Source organism: Coregonus lavaretus, assembly GCF_964263955.1.
Source record: "Coregonus lavaretus genome assembly, chromosome: 36".
Lineage (NCBI taxonomy): Eukaryota > Metazoa > Chordata > Actinopteri > Salmoniformes > Salmonidae > Coregonus > Coregonus lavaretus.
The window spans coordinates 7,560,706-7,569,539 of NC_140023.1; positions in this window are offsets into that span (position 1 = coordinate 7,560,706).

Consider the following 8,834-nt stretch of genomic DNA (forward strand, 5'->3'; position numbering starts at 1 on the left):
ATGTATTTACCACTGTATATTATTCAGTGATAGCCTAGACGTTAACATTGTCACACATCCAGAGCTATTTCTAAACCACAGTGTTATTATGACGTGCAACATGGCTCCCTATGAAGAAGTCTATAGAAAGAAAAAACGAGCTAATGAGCAGAAGTGCACATTCACTGAGATATGTTTGTTGAAATATGAATTGGTCACAATGGGTAAAATGCAGCAATAATTTATGTAAATATTCTCAGAGTACAAAATGGTACGGTATGTTTCATTTGATGAGTCTGTGTATAGTCTTTTGATAAAGACATTGTCCATACTGGGTTTTAGGATCATGACCCCTCCAGCTCTGAGCGCTCCAGGAGTGTAGCAGTGAGCTGGCAGGCTCAGGACACCCAGAACCAAGACCATCACAAAGACAGGTACAAGGCTTTTAGGGAAGAAATTATTTTATTTGTGTCAACAGAGATTACTTTCATGGTAATATCAATCACATGCAAAGGCTGAGGGAGTGGCCAAAACAGTAGAGGAAGTAGGAGTAAGTTATTTTGGGAATGATTTTGGGAATAAGGCACGTATTCTCTCACTGCTGGCTGCTAGCATTTGTTTACTGGCTGATTCACAGGCATCACTAAGCCTATTGCAACAGTCCCATCAAATCAAGACAAGTCTTCTCTAATGATTGACTATAATGACTCATATGGTATAATAAAATGATCACAACAGAACAATCATATTTCAATGCTCAAATCTATTTGAATTGGTGTGCTTTGAAAGACGCCTTAACCTAACCACTTTTTCACCTTCATGTTGAAAACAAACAGATGATAAAAAAAAAAAAGATGAAGGCCAGCGGCAACAGCCACAGAACGGTGGTATCTCTGCTGCTAGTGTTAGTGGTTCTGTGATGGTGAGGAGAGAGAGAAGTGGCAGCTGTACTGATCTACTGCTCTTATGGCCCAATCCAAATGTAGCATCTTTGATTTGGACCGGAACAATCTTTCGGCTGGAAACCTCTGCCATGAGGTAGTCCTGAAAGACACAATAACCTTTTAGATATTCCTACAGTAGCAACATGAGATGAGGGCAGACCCCTGAATGATGGGGGTAGGTTTTGTTGGGTGAGATGAGGGCAGTGGAAGGTAGACCCCTAAATGGCAGGTACTCCAAGACTGATCTGCTCTCACCATGTAACCATGGCACCTCGCTCTCTCAATCAGCCTGATTGCCCACAGCAGGAGGTGGGCAGGGTCTTAGCTGGGTCTCGGGGTCACCAGGACCAGCTCAGGGCTGGTGCCAATCCGGACCATGGTCAGGTAAAGGAACAGAAAATACATTCTGCCCCTAGCCAGACAGAGAGACACAGGGAACATGTCAAATTAGTCAATGCTGTCTGTGCCTGAGGTATAGACAGAAATACAGACCAGAAACTGTACAATATTCTGATCACGCTACAACACTGAGGTGATAGTCTGTCTTTTGTTGAATGAGCCAAGACAGTTAGCCTAGTATTCATTGTGGTTGTAAAGAAAAATTCTAGTCAATGTGTTTTTCTATGGGTCTCCTTACGTGGGCAGTGCCATGTCCTGAAGGTAGGTGGGCAGGTATCTCCAGGGATGGAGGACCTCACACCCCTCAGCCCACAATAGACGCAGAGGCCTTTTCAGGCTGATGACTGGATTTTTCCGTTAAGTCCCTCATGAGGATCCTGTAGCCTGGGGAAGACAGGCATCCTGGTCCATCTTTCTGCAGGTGCAGGGCCACACACCAGGTGCCCCCAGCCACCTGCGATATCAGCAGCTCCCTCAACCAGTCTTATCTCTTCTGGACCATCAAATGTGCATCAATGTCTTCAAGGAGTTGCTTCCTCAAGTTTGTCTTTGCAGTGCACATCCAGTTGGAGTTGGAAGTTTACATAACCTTAGCTAAATACATTTCTAATTTCATCACATTCCCAGTGGGTCAGAAGTTTACATACACTCAATTAGTATTTGGTAGCATTGCCTTTAAATTGTTTAACTTGGGTCAAATGTTTTAGGTAGCCTTCCACAAGCATCCCACAATACGTTTGTTGAATTTTGGCCCATTCCTCCTGACAGAGCTGGTGTAACTGAGTCAGGTTTGTAGGCCTCCTTGCTCGCACACACTTTTTCAGTTCTGCCCACACATTTTCTATAGGATTGAGGTCAGGGCTTTGTGATGGCCACTCCAATACCTTGACTTTGTTGTCCTTAAGCCATTTTGCCACAACTTTTAAAGTACGCTTGGGGTCATTGTCCATTTGGAAGACCCATTTGCGACCAAGCTTTAACTTCCTGACTGATGTCTTGAGATGTTGCTTCAATATATCCACATAATTTTCCTTCCTCATGATGCCATCTATTTTGTGAAGTGCACCAGTCCCTCCTGCAGCAAAGCACCCCCACAGCATGATGCTGCCACCCCCGTGCTTCACGGTTGGGATGGTGTTCTTTGGCTTTCAAGACTTTCCTTTTTTCCTCCAAACATAACGATGGTCATTATGGCCAAACAGTTCTATTTTTGTTTCATCAGACCAGAGGACATTCCTCCAAAAAGTACGATCTTTGCAAACCGTAGTCTGGCTTTTTTATGGCGGTTTTGGAGCAGTGGCTTCTTCCTTGCTGAGCGGCCTTTCATGTTATGTCGATATAGGACTTGTTTTACTGTGGATATAGATACTTTTGTACCTGTTTCCTCCAGCATCTTCACAGGGTCCTTTGCTGTTGTTCTGGGATTTATTTGCACCAAAGTACGTTAATCTCTAGGAGACAGAACGCGTCTCCTTCCTGAGCGGTATGACGGCTGCGTGGTCCCCTGGTGTTTATACTTGCGTACTATTGTTTGTACAGATGAACGTGGTACCTTCAGGCATTTGGAAATTGCTCCCAAGGATGAACCAGACTTGTGGAGGTCTACAATTCTTTTTCTGAGGTCTTGGCTGATTTATTTTGATTTTCCCATGATGTCAAGCAAAGAGGCACTGAGTTTGAAGATAGGCCTTGAAATACATCCACAGGTACACCATGAAATGATGTAAATTAGCCTATCAGAAGCTTCTAAAGCCATGACATCATTTTCTGGAATTTTCCAAGCTGTTTAAAGGCACAGTCAACTTAGTGTATGTAAACTTCTGACCCACTGGAATTGTGATACAGTGAAAAAATCTGTCTGTAAACAATTGTTGGAAAAATTACTTGTGTCATGCACAAAGTAGATGTCCTAACCGACTTTCCAAAACTATAGTTTGTTAACAAGAAATTTGTGGAGTGGTTGAAAAACGAGTTATAATGACTCCAACCTAAGTGTATGTAAACTTCCGACTTCAACTGTACTGTCCTCTTCTCCATTTCCCTTTTGCTCTGATTTGTCTTCCTATTCTCATGGCTCTCCTGTGCCTTATGGCACCTGAAAAGTCAGCAGAAATCCATGATCTTGGCACCTGAAGAGTCCACAGAAACCCATGAGCAAACTTACATTTTAGTCATTTAGCAGACATTCTTATCCAGAGCGACTTACAGCATACATAATTTTTTTTTTTTTCATACTGGCCCCCCGTGGGATTCAAACCCACAACCCTAGCGTTGCAAATGCCATGCTCTACCAACTGAGCTACATCCCTGCCGGCCATTCCCTCCCCTACCCTGGACGAATTGTGCGCCGCCCCATGGGTCTCCTGGTCGCGGCCGGCTACGACAGAGCCTGGATTCAAACCAGGATCTCTAGATGCAGTACCTTAGACCACTGCGCCACTCTGGAACTTAGGACCAAGATTCCAAATAATGGACCTAGCAACGAACTAGCCTGATTGTCATCATTACAATGCCACAGAAAAGGGATATTAAAACAATTCTACAAGACAAGCATAAATAATGTACTCAGTTTCTGAAGCATTATCCCTCATTCATAATATATTATTTGCCCACTTAACTAAATAGGTATTAACTGATGTTAAGAATGAAAGGATACATAATAATGTATTCAACTTCTATAGCGCTTTTCATTACAGACAAAATCTCAAAGCGCTTCAAAAGCCATAACCAATAAAAAATTATGACAAGGCTACAACAATTGTAGCTAGGTCAGACATAGTTGTGTAGAAACAGGAGTTCTAAATTAGGACCAGCCAGACAAATCTGTGCCTATGCCTTTCCTTTGTATGTTGTTTTGAATTCAGCATTGGTGTCCTGCATCTCAGATTCTCTCCACTAGCTGAGCTCAGTGCTGCAGAAGTAGGTTACCAGAACACAGCAGTGCCTACAGTCATGACTCGGATATGATTCCAGTCCAAATAACGTCAGTCATCTCTAGTCACGTGGAACACACACTTACCCAGTACTCTAGCAGGGTGGCACAGAACTGCCTGTAATGTACTGTTGCTAAATGCAGCTAAATGCTTCATTGATGTAACTCATTGTTATTGTATGGAACTAAATACAGTGGGGGAAAAAAGTATTTAGTCAAATCAAATCAAATCAAATCTTATTGGTCACATGCGCCGAATACAACAGGTGCAGACATTACAGTGAAATGCTTACTTACAGCCCTTAACCAACAGTGCATTTATTTTTCACATAAAAAAAAAACAACAACAAAAAAAGTGTTGAGAAAAAAAAGAGCAGAAGTAAAATAAAATAACAGTAGGGAGGCTATATATACAGGGGGGTACCGGTGCAGAGTCAATGTGCGGGGGCACCGGCTAGTTGAGGTAGTTGAAGTAATATGTACATGTGGGTAGAGTTAAAGTGACTATGCATAAATAATTAACAGAGTAGCAGCAGCGTAAAAAGGATGGGGTGGGGGGGCAGTGCAAATAGTCCGGGTAGCCATGATTAGCTGTTCAGGAGTCTTATGGCTTGGGGGTAGAAGCTGTTGATAAGTCTTTTGGACCTAGACTTGGCACTCCGGTACCGCTTGCCGTGCGGTAGCAGAGAGAACAGTCTATGACTAGGGTGGCTGGAGTCTTTGACAATTTTGAGGGCCTTCCTCTGACACCGCCTGGTATAGAGGTCCTGGATGGCAGGAAGCTTGGCCCCAGTGATGTACTGGGCCGTACGCACTACCCTCTGTAGTGCCTTGCGGTCGGAGGCCAAGCAGTTGCCATACCAGGCGGTGATGCAACCAGTCAGGATGCTCTCGATGGTGTATAATTTTTTGAGGATCTGAGGACCCATGCCAAATCTTTTCAGCCACCAATTGTGCAAGTTCTCCCACTTAAAAAGATGAGAGAGGCCTGTAATTTTCATCATAGGTACACGTCAACTATGACATACAAATTGAGGAAAAAAAATCCAGAAAATCACATTGTAGGATTTTTTATGAATTTATTTGCAAATTATGGTGGAAAATAAGTATTTGGTCACCTACAAACAAGCAAGATTTCTGGCTCTCACAGACCTGTAACTTCTTCTTTAAGAGGCTCCTCTGTCCTCCACTCGTTACCTGTATTAATGGCACATGTTTGAACTTGTTATCAGTATAAAAGACACCTGTCCACAACCTCAAACAGTCACACTCCAAACTCCACTATGGCCAAGACCAAAGAGCTGTCAAAGGACACCAGAAACAAAATTGTAGACCTGCACCAGGCTGGGAAGACTGAATCTGCAACAGGTAAGCAGCTTGGTTTGAAGAAATCAACTGTGGGAGCAATTATTAGGAAATGGAAGACATACAAGACCACTGATAATCTCCCTCGATCTGGGGCTCCACGCAGGATCTCACCCCGTGGGGTCAAAATGATAATAATAATATGCCATTTAGCAGACGCTTTTATCCAAAGCGACTTACAGTCATGCGTGCATACATTTTTTGTGTATGGGTGGTCCCGGGGATCGAACCCACTACCTTGGCGTTACAAGCGCCGTGCTCTACCAGCTGAGCTACAGAGGACCGAGATCACAAGAACGGTGAGCAAAAATCCCAGAACCACACGGGGGGACCTAGTGAATGACCTGCAGAGAGCTGGGACCAAAGTAACAAAGCCTACCATCAGTAACACACTACGCCGCCAGGGACTCAAATCCTGCAGTGCCAGATGTGTCCCCCTGCTTAAGCCAGTACATGTCCAGGCCCGTCTGAAGTTTGCTAGAGTGCATTTGGATGATCCAGAAGAGGATTGGGAGAATGTCATATGGTCAGATGAAACCAAAATATAACGTTTTGGTAAAAACTCAACTCGTCGTGTTTGGAGGACAAAGAATGCTGAGTTGCATCCAAAGAACACCATACCTACTGTGAAGCATGGGGGTGGAAACATCATGCTTTGGGGCTGTTTTTCTGCAAAGGGACCAGGACGACTGATCCGTGTAAAGGAAAGAATGAATGGGGCCATGTATCGTGAGATTTTAAGTGAAAACCTCCTTCCATCAGCAAGGGCATTGAAGATGAAACGTGGCTGGGTCTTTCAGCATGACAATGATCCCAAACACACCGCCCGGGCAACGAAGGAGTGGCTTCGTAAGAAGCATTTCAAGGTCCTGGAGTGGCCTAGCCAGTCTCCAGATCTCAACCCCATAGAACATCTTTGGAGGGAGTTGAAAGTCCGTGTTGCCCAGCGACAGCCCCAAAACATCACTGCTCTAGAGGAGATCTGCATGGAGGAATGGGCCAAAATACCAGCAACAGTGTGTGAAAACCTTGTGAAGACTTACAGAAAACGTTTGACCTGTGTCATTGCCAACAAAGGGTATATAACAAAGTATTGAGAAACTTTTGTTATTGACCAAATACTTATTTTCCACCATAATTTGCAAATAAATTCATTAAAAATCCTACAATGTGATTTTCTGGATTTTTTCCCTCATTTTGTCTGTCATAGTTGACGTGTACCTATGATGAAAATTACAGGCCTCTCTCATCTTTTTAAGTGGGAGAACTTGCACAATTGGTGGCTGACTAAATACTTTTTTTCCCCCACTGTATGTGTTATTTCAGAGTTTTGATGTCTTCACTATTATTCTACAATGTAGAAAATAGTACAAATAAAGAAAAACCCTTGAATGAGTAGATGTGTCCAAACTTTTGACTGGTACTGTAGGTAACCACACCGTGACTACAACTAAGTTACTAAGTCTTTGACCACACTACGCTGTTACTTTGGTGAGTAAAAACTCATCCTACCTCATCAACCAACATCATCCCTCATTTTGTCTGTCATAGTTGACGTGTACCTATGATGAAAATTACAGGCCTCTCTCATCTTTTTAAGTGGGAGAACTTGCACAATTGGTGGCTGACTAAATACTTTTTTCCCCCACTGTACTTCATTGATTTAACTTATGATAATTGTAGCCTTCACCATTAATTGAAAAGCATTATATTTTTTATAACCCAGGGCTCTTAGCCTGCATTTACAAAGGCATCCCAATTCTGATATTTTTTCCACTAATTGTTCTTTTGACCAATCACATCAAATCTTTTCACATCAGATCTTTATCAAAACTGATCTGATTGGTCAAAAGACTAATTAGTGAAAATAATATAAAAATTGGTTGCCTGTGTAAACGCATCCTTCGTCAAAACCACTTATGTTAGTCAGATATTATGATAGTCAGATATTATGTTATCCCAATAAAAATTATATTAATATGCCCATTCTGACCTGTAACAAATGCAATCATATAACATTTTTATTTATTTACTGTGATAACTTTGCAGTTGATTTCTTTCAATTTAAAATGTTAAATTTTCAGCATGACCCGATTACAGATGGCCGATGGAATAAACCTGTCTGACTCTGAAAAGGTAACTATATCCTCTGAAAGTCAACATAGTATTTAATTTATGACATGAGACAGGAGATCAAGCTACATCTTATAATTCATGATGAGAAGACTGACATGCATATCGGTCAAATACAACAACAAAAACATGTTGATGTGTGGGTATTTTTGAACGGCTCAGAATATAATTGTTCACTTCCGTTCTCATATTAGATTATTTAATTATAGATATGGGTCTTTTTTATTTCTAGTATACAGTATATATTTTCTGAAGTGGAATACTTTTGTATTGGCTATTGGCTAGTGTGTGTGTCCATACAGGTTAGTGTGTGTTAGCATGTGTGTTAGCGTGTGTGTTAGTGTGTGTGTTAGCGTGTGTGTGTGCTTGAGTAACAGCCCCCTCCCTCTCCTCTTTCTCCTCTCTGACGCACACAGCGAGAGGGAGGGTCTAGAACATCACCAAATCATGAACCCCCCTTTTCCCTCTATCCCTCACCCTAGCCCATATTTATGCGTAAAAAGCCATTTTACCCTAGTACTGCTGCTGACAGAACAACCCATGTCGACTCACCACTGCTGCTCACACTGAGCTAACAACGTCAGCCTCCCTGCTCTCCAATTAGAATGCTCAGCCTCACAATGTTACCAAGGAGACGCACCCCCACATCATATTCCCACACTCATGGTTTTCCCGACGTTTCCCTGGCGCTATGAATAATCCATGTGGAGGAGTGCAGGAAAGCAGACAGACTGAAAAAACAGGGAAAACATATATATGGATTCTACTGAATCAGGGAATAAGAAGAACACACAGTGATACTACGCCCGAAGGGATCTCACCGTTCTGAGGAACCAGAGAACGCTGTCACACACACAGGGATCTAACGACTGAGATCACATATGGATCCAGGTCTGAGGAAACCTGGGAGAGAGCAGAACTGAGACGAGCCCCATTACGTGACCGCTAACGTCACGTCTTACGCCCCCATAACTGAGGTGTGGGGCACACGGACACAACACAGGATCGCTTCCCCTCAGGACAAGCCCAGGGCCAGCATCAGGCTTTCGCCAACTACCTTCTCCAACCTCTCCACCCCAGAC